This window comes from Protopterus annectens, chromosome 14.part0, assembly GCF_019279795.1.
Source record: "Protopterus annectens isolate FY-2018-M chromosome 14.part0, PAN1.0, whole genome shotgun sequence".
NCBI lineage: Eukaryota > Metazoa > Chordata > Ceratodontiformes > Protopteridae > Protopterus > Protopterus annectens.
The window spans coordinates 62,954,241-62,970,634 of NC_056748.1; positions in this window are offsets into that span (position 1 = coordinate 62,954,241).

Here is a 16,394-nt window from a genome sequence, read left to right on the forward strand (position 1 = left end):
TGTAAAAATGTACACATTCAAATGCAGTAGTGATCTTTTAGTATGTATGGGTTACCATGTATAAAACCTTTTAACATCAAAATTAGGATATTCAAATTAATATAAAATAAAAACCACTATATGGTGTTTCATACATTACATCACAATCAACAGTTAGTAAACATGGCCTTATATAAAAAGTTAAAAAGTGTTAAAATTATTGACTAAACACAATGATGTTAACTTGTATTTTGCACTTTCCCAAGTTTTAAAAAAATACAAGCCTGCCATCTAGTGGCTATTTGGTAAATTACAGTTTTGCAGCTCTTAATTTACGAACTGGAAGAATAGAAGGCATATCATTCAAGCCTGGACTTTTATCAGCTTCCAGGATAATCTGCCAAAGTAACTCACGAAATTCTAATTTGGCTTCCCACATTTCTCCTCTGATCTCTTTGGGTACAACATCCAAAACAAAAAATGTAAAGGAAGCCTGTTCACATGTTAGTTTGTGACGGAATAAAGCATTATTTACATTTTGTTTTTTAATTTCATAAAAATGCTCATAGATTCTCAATTTTAATTTTCTTTCTGTCTTCCCTACGGAAAATGAGTTACAAATCTGGCAGGTAGCAAGATAGACAATACCATTTGTATTACAGTTAGGAAAACTTGTACTCATGATTTTCCTATTTCTACTGTGTACTTCTGTAAAAGAATTATTGTGTATGTGTGGACACTGTGAACAGGTGCCACATCTAAAAGTTCCCATTTTGCCTTGTCTACCTTTATAATTTGAGCCACCCCCAAACTCAAATAAGTTCTTGATGTTCATGTCCTTTCTGTATGTGAATTTTAAGGGTTGTTTGTATACAGTATCCAAATCCAAAAATTGTTTAAATATATCCCATTCTCTATCGATAACCTGTTTAATTACCCCAGAATCACCAGTATAATCCATAATATAAGCTTCTTCCCATTTGTTCAAATTCTTGGTGTTACTCTGTGTTAATATATGTCAGAAAATATGTATTAGTGTATGTATTAGTAATATGCTTAGTGCATTTAAGGCTTGAAAAGGGTTAACACATTTATTCTATTTCACACTGCATAAAATCTGTATAAATTGCAGAAGCTTTCTAACCTTGTATTGTCATGAAATATGTGCAGCTATAATCTTTGCTTATGCTTTGAAATTTACAGGGAAGCAGATAATTTCTGCTTGTGTCCGGAAAATAATGAATAGATGTATCACTTGTATTAATGTTATGAGACTTAGACAAGGAGTTCCGCTTGTGCTGTGAGAAAATACACAGCTGCAGAAGCTATAGATAATCAGAACAAAGACTGCTTGAAAATATGAACTGCAATCAGCATTTGCTTGTGCCTAAGCTAGAAAAGTACCTTGAAATGTAACACATGTATTAGAACTACACAATAGAAGCTTGTAATGGGCTAGAGCCCACCAAGGCCATGTTGTTTTTCTCAAAATGTTTTTCATAAATCCAGTCATGTCAGCAGAAAATCTGAGTAACATCTGCTGTAGAACAATATTGAAAGTTGTGTTTGATTATGTCAACCATAGAAGGCAATGTCTTGTAGAACAGTATAAGAATAGCATACTTCCTGTTAGTAGTTAGGCAAAATCCTGTATTTGCATGTTTTTGTCTCCTTGCAGCAAGTTATTAAATGTGCCTCATCTGAACCTTACGTGTATTGGTCTTTGAAGTTTTTTCCTTTGACAGATTGATCCTTCGGAGCGGAACCCCTCACTTTGCCTCGGATCAGACAGGCCAGGTGGCTTGAAACCGTATGAGGAAGAAACTACATTGGTTCTTCTTATTTGAAAAGCCTTCCGACTTAATTGTCGTACAAAAGAGGCCAGCCACTTTCCGATCTGCGACTGAAGGATGGGTTTTTCACGAACCAGGTGATCAATCACGAAGGCTCAGGTAAGGTGAATCTACCTTTTTTCTGTTTTAGATCAGGGACTAGATTTGTATTGTTTTTGTCAGGACTGTATTTTTACAAGTCAGGGACAGAAAAGATGACTGTCTTGTCATAGATCAGGGAAACAGAGTAGGTAGGCAGTCATTCTGAAGAGACTATAACAAAATCCGTGGTACCATGTTAAAAATAAGGAGTTACGTAACGATTAAAAAGGGTAGATCAAAATGGGTAATAATTGCACAAAAAGACCCCAAAATCCACCGTTAACTGAAGATGCACAATACATGCAGTCACAGCATGCTGATAATGTTAAATACTACTCAAAGTGGGTTAATAAGTATGAATTTGACAGTAAATTAGAAAAATCCTCACTTATCAAACTTGTCAAACAGCTTAAAACTGATTCCAAAGGTCAGGTAAAAAAGTAGTGCCAATTAGGAATTCCTCAGGCACACAGGTGGATTGAGGAAGTAAACCGTAGGGAACAAAAGAACAATAATTCAAAAGCAATGTTTTTAGATAAGGAGGACAATAACTTAGTAATAGCATCGACCCCTCCGCCCCCATTACCAGAATATGAAGCAAGTGAACAAGTTAGTCCACCCCTGCGATATCCTGCTGCCACTGTAAATAGAGACACTACAAAAGCAAAACCGTTTATTAGAGATCTTATCGAGACCAGGTCTCGAACACGGGCAGGTAACTGAAAAGGGGACATTAAATTATATCAAATGGGTAGGAATTCACGATCTATGAGTGAAGAAGAAATATGCCCACTTATAGAAGTACCTAATCCTCAGGCAGGGCAAGAAGGTCAGGACCCAACTATTCTAGTGTATAGACCCTGGACTCCGGAAGACATCCGGAAAGCCACTGAGGGAATTCCCTATCCAAAAGTTAATTTTAGAAAGTTCTTAGAAGATTTACAAGGAATGAGGCTAAGTTATAATTTAAATGGAGAAGAGGTAGAAAAAGTAGTCAGACAAATTGTGGGACCAGATTGGCACATGATTAGTGGCAACTGGAATCCCGTGATGCTGCACACAGGCCCTCCCACATAGCAGCAGAACTAGACAACAGAGTAAAAGGTCTTACAGACCGCATCTCTGAGAAATGGAAGCCTAGGGCAGACTGGACTTGCATTAATCAATGCATCCAACAAGAAGGTGAAACTATTGACAGATATTATGCCAGACTGTTAGAATGTTTTAATAACCATTGTGGAATGCAGGTTCCTGAAGATCAGACACAAAATTCCCCATATGAGCAGCAGTTAAAGGATGCATTTTTGAAAGGCATCATTGCACCCATAAGCAGTTTTATTACAAAGCACATGGAAGATCATCGTAAAAGCAGGTTACAGTCATTACTTGAATATGCTAGGCATGCCGAAAGGCATTTTAATAGCAAAAAGAAAAAGAAAGCCCAAGTATTTTCTGTAGAAGATGGAGCAGAAGTTTATGTAGTACAGTCTGGGAAAAAGGGCAAGAGAAATGCCCAGGGAAACAAACAATCTGATCAGTGATCAGAGGACTTTGAAGGGTGAAAGAAAAGGGGTGAATGTTTTAAATGCGGTAAAAAGGGACACTTGGCAAGGGATTGCAAGAAAAACAAGAAGGCAACCACGGAAGACAAGGAGGGTGAGGACTGATTATATGATAGTCAAGAATCACTAGAAGGGGATAGCAGAGAAAGGACAAGTGAGAATGTGATAGAAGGAGTAGAGGATGTGACAGAAGAAATAGAGGAAGTGCAGGAAGCTATGGATAGTAAAGAAAATGAAATATTGGATTTAGCTTTATTGAGCTTAGAGCTCTATATAGCAGACACAAAACCAGAAGTTACACTCCTGGTAGAAGGGAGGGAAGTCAAATTCTTGTGTGACTCAGAGGCATCACGGACCCTGATACATCCCTCCAAACTGTCAGAGAATTCAGAATCACCTGATTACATACTAGTGAAAGCAGCTAATGGACAGCTGTTTCGGGAGCCCCTCTCCTATAATATTGCAATAACTGATCCTGTTTCAGGATTGACCCAGAAAAGCAAAATTGTTGTTTCTGCAAAATGCCCAGTAAACCTCTTGGGCAGAGACCTTATGCAGCTATTTGGTATAGCAGTAGTTCCGACTATGCAGGGTATGGAAGCACAGTGACAAATTGATACATTTGCAGTGCAATTGGAGGGTAAAATGTTCTATTGGTACAGTCAGGACTTGGTTATGACTGGTCCAGGGGCAGTGACCGAAGAGTTGATGAACGTAGCCATCAGCAAGTTCCCCTCCCTTGACATTGATAAACAACATTTGTTGCACTGTACACTGTATTATTGTAACACACCAGGACCTGATATTGAATATGAGCAAGAATTGTTTAGAAATCGTGCAAACAGATTGATAATATGTAATCTGTACTGGGACATGGAAGGGAACAGTGTAGTCAGCTGTTCATTGCCCCAGGAGTTCTTTGCACTTTATAAATCTAATCAATTACCACATGTTAGCTTAACTAAGGACAAGAATGCAAAATGGGTAGACTTAGGAGAAAAAGTCACGAGATGGGAAAAGCAGACAGAGTTAGAACTGTCAGAACAGGGAATACAAATGCAGAAGTTAAATTGGATAACTCAGACCCACCCAGCCGTGCACTTGCAGTCTAGCAAGGACAGCTGATTAGCACTCCTATTAAAGGAGGAAGAGAATGCCTTACAGAATATACCAGAAACTCTTTGGTCAACAGGAAAGCCAGATGTAGGACTTATTCGTATAGTGGGACCAGTTACTATCACGCCAAAGTCAGCATTTAGACCACAGAAAAGACAGTATCCCTTAAGAAAAGATGCAGAGGTAGGAATCAAACCTATTATAGCAGCTTTACTTAAGGAAGGGGTGCTGGTGGAATCTCCTGATTCAGTATGTAACACACCCTTATTTCCTGTTAAGAAAGCAAATGGAGAATGGCGTATGGTCCAAGATTTACAAGCTGTAAATGACGCAGTAATACAAGGGCACTTACAGTGCCAGACCCACACACCCAGTTGAATGATTTAAAACCTCAACGGAAATATTTTTCTGTGGTAGATATCAGCAATGCGTTCTTTTCGATACCGATACACCCTGACAGCCAATATTGGTTTGCATTCACATTTCAGGGGAAAAGGTATACATATACGCGACTACCACAGGGATATTGTGAAAGTCCGACAATATTCTCACAAGAAATGGCAAGCAACTTGGCGGGATTTACCCCACCAAGAGGCAGTCAGATTTTACTTTATGTTGATGATATCCTGCTGGCGGCCCCCACCCAGTAAGATTGCAAAGAAGATACCATAGCGCTATTTCAATTTTTAGCCACTGAAGGACATAAAGTAAACAAAAATAAACTGCAGCTTTGGAAAAAAAACAAGTTAAATACCTAGGATATTGTTAAATGAAAAACACTGTAATAAAAAGATCAATACACAGGAGGTTCAGGTTCAGGTTCTTTACTAGTGTACACCAGGAGGCAAAAAACGTACAAGTACAGAATTTTGTCTGAATGAAACAGGAAGAACACAACTTTTATAGTATTTCTTACTAGTATTAACCCACCAGGCTGACGTAGTCAGTCACAAGGGGTTTTACATCACTTCAGCTTACAATATTCTATTCATCTAAAATACTGATACTACATTTTGCTTAAAAAGTTTTTCTGGTAAACAACGTGGCCTTGCTAGCCACCTGGTTAGTTATAATACCCTTTTACAAAAGTTGCCACTCAAGGTTCTGAGCTAATTAGAGCATAATAGCAGATACAGTTCTCAATGCATTTCTTTTGTTACATGTATCACTTCTTCCTTGCAGTTGGTGCGTTATCTAGCAACATATACAAGGTTGATTGCTCAAGCAGGAAAGAGCAGAAGATTCTCATTATTTCACACATTTAATTTCCTGACCCAGCAGATAATCACTTGTGAGAAGCATAAACATCAATTCTTGCTGAGCTAGCAGCTGCTGGGGTCAGAGGCCAACTTGCAAAAAGGCACACTGCAGTTTCCAAAAGCTTCTTGCAGTTTCATATGAATTCATTTTTCTTGTCATAACATTAATAGAATAAAATGCATTATATCTTTCTTATTTCTTAATAAGCACTAAACATATACATTAATACATATTTTTCTAACATTTTCCCCTGTTAATACTTTTTATTCTATTCTCAGAAGTGAAAACAGTCTTATTTCTTCTCCTAACCTCTTCCACTTAGGATTTGCAGTTAAGAGAGTCATTCAGTTTAGACTTCAAGGAGAATTTCATTTGGAACCAATTCCTCAAGTTCAATGTCTTGATACAAGGTTTCAGAGACAGACATATCTATAAAATCTTTAATTAATCTTTTCATGCAGGGGATTCCACAACAAACACATGCTCCTAATAGGAGTAAACCCACACAAATGGCAATCAGAATATTCATTAGGATGGAACCCCACCCCCCAAACAGATTCTGGAAAAAATCCATCAGAGGGTTTGGGCCTGGTTTGGTCATGGCCGACACCTGCTGAATCACCTCCAGATGGTTATTAATTTCATGCTTATTATCTGGAATATATGCACAGCATTCTTCTTTGATAAGCGTGCATGTACCATCTCTTGCCGCTAGGGTGAAGTCAAGAGCCATCTGATTTTGCAACACAACAGTTCTCATGGCATTCAGTTCATCAGTCACTAATTCAAGAGCAGAAAAAGTTGCATTACTCATTACTTCGAGAAGTTTCGACAGTTTTCTCAGCTCCCAAATCGATTTGACTGCACCATACTTTGGAGATGTACAGCCCATTTTCAAGGATTGCTCCTCGTCTTTCCCATTTTTGTTTTTCTGCTTTTGTGGTAAGCGTCTGCATCGTTTTTAACATTTCTAAATCTAAAATTTCAGAGGGTTGTAATTCCTTGTCTAAAAGTAAAATTTCTGAGTCTGAAGCTGCTTGTTTTGCAGCTGCATCAGCTCTTGCATTTCCTTTTGAAATTCTGTCCTGCTGTTTCGTATGAGCTACGCATTTGCAAATAGCTACTTTAGTGGGTAATTGAATATATTCTAACAATTCTAAAATAAAGTGCGCATGATTAATTGGTTTACCACTAGGTGTTATCATCCCTCTATTTTTCCACTGCTGTGGAAAAACATGTACAGTAGAAAAAGCATACTGACTGTCAGTGTATATGTTTACACATTTGTCTTTTGCTAAAGTACAGGCTCGTGTTAAGGCAATCAATTCTGCTGCTTGTGCAGACAAGTTATGTGGTAAGGATTGGGCTTTTAAGGTTTCAGTGTCTGTGACTACTGCATACCCCACTAGATTTTTTCCTGTAGGGCCCCTTCTGCATGAGCCGTCCACGTAATATGTCACCTCAGCCTTATCCAAGGAAATATCCATGACATCTTGTCTGGGTAATGTTTTCTGCTCAATTTTCTGCAGGTAACTGTGTGGTGTGCCATCTGCAGGAGTTGGGAGCAAAGTTGATGGATTTAATGTCATGCATCGTTCAATTGTCATATGAGGTTGGTTCAACAGTATAGTCATACAGGAAAGGTGTCTAGCAGGAGAAAGATATGCTACCTTTTCTTGCAGTAAAATTATCGCAACTGCATGAGGCACTCTCAATGCGAGAGGGTGGAATAACACCACTGAGGCCGAAGCCTGTACTGCCACTGCAGCTGTGACTACTGCTTGTACACAGTGGGGCAAGGATCGTGCCACTGGGTCTAACTGTGATGAATAGTAAGCTATGGGGCATTGCTTATCCCCATGTTGTTGTGTCAATACTGATGTCATATATCCCTGCTTACAGTCTACAGTTTGAAAGAAACGTTTATGATAGTTTGGTAGTCCTAGGACTAATGAAGAAGCTATTAATTGCTTCAACCTGCAGAAAGCCATTTCTGCTTCAGGTGTCCATTGTAATAAATCTTGTGCTGCCATCGGTTTTTTGTATATTAGGTCGGTCAGTGGAGCAGATTCCAAAGCATAGTTTGGTATCCAACTCCGGCAGAAGTTAGTTGTTCCCAGGAAGGACATCATTTCCTTCTTGGTCGCTGGTTTGGGTGCTTGTAAAATCGCTGTCTTTCTTTCCTCATCTAATATTCTACCTTCTTTGGATATTACATATCCTAGGTATCTAACCTGCTTTCTCCAAAGCTGTAGTTTGCTTTTGTTTACTTTGTGTCCCTGTGTTGCTAAGAATTGTAACAGTGCTATGGTATCCTCCCTGCATTGCTGCTGGGTGGGGGCTGCTAACAAGATGTCATCTACATAAAGTAGAATTTGACTACCCCCCGGTGGGGTGAATCCCGCCAAATTACTAGCCATTTCTTGTGCAAATATTGTTGGACTCTCACAATATCCCTGTGGTAGTCGAATATAGGTATACCTCTTTCCCTGAAATGTAAATGCAAACCAATATTGGCTATCAGGATGTATAGGTATTGAAAAAAAAGCATTGCTGATATCTACCACAGAGAAATATTTCTGGTGAGGTTTCAAATCATTTAACAAAGTGTGTGGATCTGGCACCGTAGGTGCTCTAGGTATTACTGCATTATTTACAGCTTGTAAGTCCTGAACCATACACCATTCCCCGTTTGCCTTTTTAACAGGAAACAGGGGTGTATTACATGGTGAATCAGGAGATTCTACCAGTACTCCTTCCTTAAGTAATGCTGCTATTATAGGTTTGATTCCTATTTCTGCATCCTTTCTTAAAGGATATTGTCTCTTCTGTGGTCTAAATGCTGACTTTGGCGTAATAATAACTGGTCCTGCTGTTTGAATAAGTCCTACATCTGACTTGCCTGTTGACCAAAGAATGTCTGGTATGTCACATAAGGCTTTTTCTTCTTCTTCTAATAAAAATGCCAATCAGCTGTTCTCGCTAGACTGTAAGTGTACAGCTGGATGTGCCTGTGTTAACCAATTCAGTCTCTGTTTCTGTATTCCCTGTTCTGATAATTCTAATTCAGTTTGTTTCTCCTATCTCGTTACCTTTTCTCGTTACCTTTTCTCCTAGGTCTGCCCATTTTGAATTTTTGTTCTTAGTTAAACTGACATGTGGTAATCGATTAGATTTGTATAGTGCAAGGAATTCTTGAGGTAATGAACAGCTAACAACACTGTTTCCCTCAGTATCCCAGTACAGATTACGTAACACTAATCTGTTTGCACGATTTCTGAACAATTCTTGCTCATATTCCTTATCAGGTCCTGGTGTGCTACAGTAATACAGAGTACAATGTAACAAATGCTGTCTGTCAGTGTCAAGGGAGGGGGATTTACTGATGGCTACATTCATCAGTTCCTCAGTCACTGCCCCTGGACCAGTCGTAACTAAGTCCTGGCTGTACCAGTAAAAGGTTTCACCCTCTGGTTGCACCAAAAAAGTATCCATTTGTCACTGTGCCTCCATACCCTGCATAGTCGGAACTACTGCTATGCCAAATATCTGCATAAGGTCCCTACCTAATAGGTTCACTGGGCATTTTGCAGAAACAACAATTTTACTCCTTTGAGTCATCCCTGAAACAGGGTCAATTATTGCTATATCATGGGAAAGTGGTTCCCGGTATAGCTGTCCATTTGCAGCTTTCACTAATATATAATCAGGTGATTCTGAATGTTCCAGTAACTTGGAGGGGTGTATCAGAGTCCGTGATGCTCCTGAATCACACAGGAATTTAACTTCCTTCCCCTCCACCAGAAGTGTAACGTCCGGTTTTGTGTCTGCTAGGTAGAGCTCTAGGCTCAATAATGCTAAATCTAAAATCTCATTTTCTTCATCTTCCATGTCTACTTGCACTTCCTCTACTCCTTCTATCACATTTACATTTGTCCTCTCTTTATTGTCTTTTCCCAATGATTTCTGCCTCTCGTATGGTGTATCTTCACCATCATATAGTCAGTCCTCATCTCCCTTATCCTCTGTGGTTACCTTCTTATTTTGTTTGCAATCCCTAGCTAGATGTCCTTTCTTCCCGCACTTAAAGCATTCACCTCTCTTTTTCCTTTTTTCAAAGTCCTCTGACCGCTTGTCAGACTGTTTATTTCCCTGTGCATTTTTCTTACCCTTTTTACCAGACTGTAATACATAAATTTCAGCTCCGTCCTCAGCAGTGAAGACTTGCGCTTTCTTTTTCTTTTTGCTATTAAAATGTCTTTCAGCATGTCTAGCATATTCAAGTAAGGCTTGTAACCTACTTGTTCAATGATCTATCATATGCTTCGCAATGAAGCTACTAATAGGTGCAATGCAACCTTTTAAAAATGCATTTTTCAATTGTTGTTCATAAGGGGAATCATTTGTTTGATTTTCGGGAACTGTTATGCCACTATGATTGTTAAAGCACTCTAATAATCTGGCATAGTACCCATCTACTGTTTCATTTTCTTGCTGTATGCATTGATTAATACAAGTCCAGTCTGCTCTAGGTTTCCATTTCTCAGAGATTCGGTCTGTAAGGCCTTTTACTCTATTGTCAAGTTCTGCGTCACTATGTGGGAGTGGCTTAAATTCTGCATTACGGGGATTCCAGGTGCCACTAATCATGTGCCAATCTGGACCTACAATTTGTCTAACTACTTTTTCTACTTCTTCCCCATTTAAGTGGTAACTTAACCTCATGCCTTGTAAATCTTCTAGGAATTTTGTAAAATTAACTTTTGGATGGGGAATTCCCTCAGTAGCCTTCAGGATATCCTCCGGTGTCCACGGCCTATATACCAAGAGGGTTGGGTCCTGTCCAACCTGTCCTGCCTGAGGATTTGGTACCTCTATAAGTGGACATATTTCTTCCACACTCACAGCTTGTAAATTTCTCTCCATTTGATACGATTCTATGTCCCCCTGTGTTTTACGTGTTTGGGACCTAGTTTCAATGGGATCTCTAACAAACAATTTCGGTTTCACTGAGACATCAGGATACCGCGGAGGTGGACCAGCTTGTCCACCCACTTCATATCCAGAAAAAGGGAGTGGTGGGGGCAGAGGAGCCATTGTTACTACTATATTATTATCTTTTTTGTCTAAAAACAATGCCTTTGAATTATTGCTCTTTTGTTCCCTATGGTTTGCTTCCTCAATCCACCTGTGTGCCTGAGGAATGCCTAATTGCCGTTGTTTTTTTGCCTGACCTTTCGTATCACTTTTAAGCTGTTTAAGAAGTTTAACAAGCGAAGGTTTATCTAATTTTCCATCAAATTCATATTTGTTAACCCATTTCGCATAATATCTAACATTATCTGCACATTGTAGTTGCATATATTTTGCGTCTTCGGTTAGGGGCGGATCTCACAATGTTTTAATGCACTGATTTCCCATGTCAATAAATGTTACGTAACCCTTTTACCACATGGTACCACAACTTCAGTTCCTTTCACAGTTTATCTAGAATAACTGCCTACCTTATTCTGTTACCCTGATCTATGACCAAATAAACAGTAATTTTTCTTGTCCCTGATCTGTATGACAAATCTGACAAAAACAACAATATTTACTGTAACCTAGTCCCTGATCTAAAACAGAAATAAATGTAAAAAGTCTCCCTACCTGAGCCTCCATTATTGACCAGTCACGGTTTGAAGTGGAAATCCGCTCTTCAGCCACGGATCAGAAAGTGGCCAGCCTCTTTAAACGACAATTCAGTCGGAGGTCTTTTCACTCAAGAAGAACCATTTCGGTATTTTCTCCTGCATGCAGTCTTCGACCACCGCTACGCTCTGATCTGCAGCGTCTGAGGGATTCCTATACGCAAGGACCAATCTGTTAAATGAAAAACACTGTAATAAAAAGATCAATACACAGGAGGTTCAGGTTCTTTACTAGTGTACACCAGGAGGCAAAAAACGTACAAGTACAGAATTTTGTCTGAATGAAACAGGAAGAACACAACTTTTATAGTATTTCTTACTAGTATTAACCCACCAGGCTGACATAGTCAGTCACAAGGGGTTTTACATCACTTTAGCTTACAATATTCTATTCATCTAAAATGCTGATACTACATTTTGCTTAAAAACTTTTTCTGGTAAACAACGTGGCCTTGCTAGCCACCTGGTTAGTTATAATACCCTTTTACAAAAGTTGCCACTCAAGGTTCTGAGCTAATTTGAACATAATAGTAGATACAGTTCTCAATACATTTCTCTTGTTACATGTTATCACTTCTTCCTTGCATCTGGTGCGTTATCTAGCAACATATACAAGGTCGATTGCTCAAGCAGGAAAGAGCAGAAGATTCTCATTATTTCACACATTTAATTTCCTGACCCAGCAGATAATCACTTGTGAGAAGCATAAACATCAATTCTTGCTGAGCTAGCAGCTGCTGAGGTCAGAGGCCAACTTGAAAAAAGGCACACTGCAGTTTCCAAAAGCTTCTTGCAGTTTCATATGAATTCATTTTTCTTGTCATAACATTAATAGAATAAAATGCATTATATCTTTCTTATTTCTTAATAAGCACTAAACATATACATTAATACATATTTTTCTAACAGATATGTAATATCCAAAGAGGGTAGGACATTAGATGAGGACAGAAAAGTAGAGATTTTGCAAGCACCAAAACCCACTACCAAGAAGGAAATTATGTCCTTCCTGGGTACGACTAATTTTTGCCGGAGCTGGATTCCAAACTATGCCTTGGAATCTGCACCACTGACTAACCTGGTATATAAAAAGCCTATGGCAGCACAGGATTTGTTACAATGGACACCAGAAGCAGAATCTGCTTTCTGCAAACTGAAACAGTTAATAGCGTCCTCATTAGTTTTAGGATTACCAAACTATCATAAACGTTTTTTCCAAACTGTAGATTGTAAGCAAGGTTATATGACATCAGTGTTAACACAGCAGCATGGGGACAAGCAATGCCCTATTGCTTATTATTCATCACAACTAGACCCAGTGGCACGGTCTTTACCCCCACTGTGTACAAGCAGTAGTTGCAGCTGCAATGGCAGTACAGGCTTCGGCCTCAGTAGTTTTGTTCCACCCTCTCACATTGAGAGTGCCTCATGCAGTTGCGATTTTATTACTGCAAGAGAAGGTAGCATATCTTTCCCCTGCTAGGCATCTTTCCTGTATGACTATATTGTTGAGCCAACCTCATATGACAATTGAGCGATGCACGACTTTGAACCCTTCTACCTTGCTCCCAACCCCTGCAGATGGCACAACAGACAGCTGCCTGCAGGTGATTGAGCAAAAGACACTGCCTAGAAAAGATCTCACGGATGTCCCCTTGGATGATGCCGAGGTGACATACTATGTGGATGGCTCATGCAAAAGGGGTCCTGCAGGACAGAACCTAGTAGGATATGCAGTAGTTTCTGATATTGAGATTATAGAAGCGAAACCTTTACCACACAATTTATCTGCACAGGCAGCAGAATTGATTGCCTTGACATGGGCATGTACCTTAGCAAAGGGTAAATATGTGAACATTTTTACTGACAGCCAGTACGCTTTTTCTACTGTACATGTTTTTGCGCAACAGTGGAAAAATTGAGGAATGATAACATCTACTGGCAAACCAATCAATCATGCACAGTTTATTTTAGATCTTTTAGAATCTATTCAGTTACCTCAGAAAGTAGCGATTTGTAAATGCACAGCTCATACCAAGCAACAGGATAGGATTTCAAAAGGTAATGCGAGAGCTGATACAGCTGCAAAACAGGCAGCTTCAGAAGTATTTCTTTTGAATGAGGAATTACAACCCTCTGAGATTTTAGACTTAGAAATGTTAAAGACAATGCAGACACTTACTACGCAGGCTGAAAAACAAAGATGGGTAAGACGAGGAGCAATTCTCGAAAAGGGGCTGTACATCTCTAAAGAAGGGAAACCGATATTACCATCTAATTTGTTCAGATATGCAGCTTTGTTGAGCCATGGGCAATGCCATGTCTCAACAGGGGGGATGGTACAGCTGGTGAACCGAGTGTTCACGACATATGGATTCTTAAACTACTCTAAAAAATGTTGTTTAATGTGCCACATTTGTAACAAACATCATGCACAAGGGGCGTTAAAGCCAAAGCAAGGGAGTTTCCCTACACCACCGTATCCATTTCATACTATCTGTATGGATTTCATAGAATTGAACAGATGTGAAAATAAGAAGTATTGTCTTGTCATTATAGATATGTTTTCCAGATGGGTGGAAGCCTTTCTGACTAAAAATCCAGATGTGGCTACTGTAGCAAAAATCCTCGTTAAAGAAATCATCCCTAGATTCGGCATTCCGGAAATGATCTACAGTGACAACGGTACACATTTTGTAAACCAAACCATACAGCAGTTAAGTAAACATTTTGGTATTTCTTTAAAAAATCATTGTGCATATCATTCGCAATCTGCAGGGTTAGTTGAGAGGCATAATGGGATTTTAAAGAGTAAGCTAAGAAAGTTAATAGCAGAAACAAAGAGAAATTGGGTGTACTGTCTGCCCTTGGCACTGTTGAGCATGAGAACTGTTCCAAATGCAAAGGGATTGACTCCTTTTGAAAAACTATTTGGAAGGGCTTATTATATACCTGAGTGGAAACCTCTCATGCCCGCAGACCAGGAAGCCGACTGTACACTAGCAGAGTATATGAGAAATTTGTTAAATTCTAAACATCTGTTGCAGTCAAATTCTGTTTCAGATAAAGAACAAACCAGACCATCAGAAGTGGCAGTGGCTCCAGGAACCTGGATCTGGGTGAAGACAATAAAAAAGAAGAATTGGACGTCACCAAAGTGGGAAGGTCCATATCAAGTGCTTCTGTCAACACCCACTGCAGTCAAGATCGCAGAGCATGCCTCGTGGATCCACCTGATGCACTGCAAACTAGGTAAGAACTTTGAAATGGACAAAAATCTTGTCACATATCAAGAGCAAAAATGATAGAATCCAGAAAAAACAGGAATGCAGAACAACCATTTCCTCAGAAGTATTGCATAATCATTCTGTTAACTGTACTAGTTACAATAATCTTTTTGTTGTGGCCATTCCTTTTTCCAGCCACACAAACTGAACTGAATAAACGTGAAGCGTTACTCATAGACTGGCACCCAAACTTCAACACTTACCAGGCAATTAAATATGTGTATGCTGAGACTTTCAATGTTTCGAATTGCTGGATTTGCACAGCTTTGCCGACAGCATACGGGGGGTTATTAATGACTACAGTCCCCCTAGGGGTCAACAAGACCTGGGAAAACTTGATTTATGATACCTCAACCATTACATCACAAGATAAAATAGCATTGCACTTGTCTATTCCACAAAAGGGAACTGTGTGTTTTTATAAAAATGATACTGTTCAGGTGGGTTGGAGCAATTGCAATGTAACTGTTCCTTATAAATGTTACACTAAAGCTAACAATGCAGGTTCTTATTGTAATACAAACTATGATTCATTTCTTGAATTGATGCACAAAACAATTGATGAAGTAAAACATAATTCTGTTCTCTATAAACAACTGTCTATAATTGATATAAAAATGTTTCATGCAGGGCAAGTGTATATTCATAGCAAAGTTACTACTAAAGTAGAGGACTATTATTTTGTATGTGGCAGAAAGGCATACAAGTGGTTACCTGAGAATTGGTCCGGCAGTTGTTTTTTGGGCTACCTGGTTCCAGCCATACGACACACTGCAGTTTTACCTCGAGGAAAAATTCAGAATGTCTGAGAAGTCGTCAAGAAACCTGCAAATCCAGTGGGGCAAATCGATGCACGTTGGAAAAGCCATCATTCTATAGGCAATGGACTGACACACATGGACTTGAGTGATAGTGTTATATTGTGGGCAGGCATATTACCAGCATATGGAGCAGTGAAATCGATCTGGGAGCTGAGAAATCTGTCTAAACTTCTCGAAGTAATGAGTAATGCAACTTTTTCTGCTCTCAAATTGGTGACTGATGAACTGAATGCCATGAGAACTGTAGTGCTTCAAAACCGCATGGCTCTCGACTTCACTCTAGTGGCGAGAGGTGGTACTTGCACTTTAATCCAGGAGGAGTGCTGTTCATATATTCCTGACCATAAACATGAGATAGACAATCACCTTGAGGTAATTCAGCAAGTGTCGGCCATGGCCAAACCAGGATCAAACCCACTGGTGGACTTTTTCCAGAAATGGTTTGGGGGTGTGGGGTACTATCCTAATGAACATCCTGATTGCCATTTGTGTAGGAATGATCCTACTGGGAGTATGTGTTTGCTGTAGCATCCCCTGCATGAAAAGACTGATTAAAGACTTTATAGACATGTCAGTTTCTGAAACCTTATATCAAAGTACTGAGTTTAAAGAACTGTTAAAAGACTGAAAATGCTTTCATAAGTTTAAATTGAATGACTCTCTTAACTGCAAATCCTAAGTGGGAAGAGGTTAGGAGAAGAAAAAACTGTTTATGCTTATTTTGAAAGTAGAATAAAAGTATTAA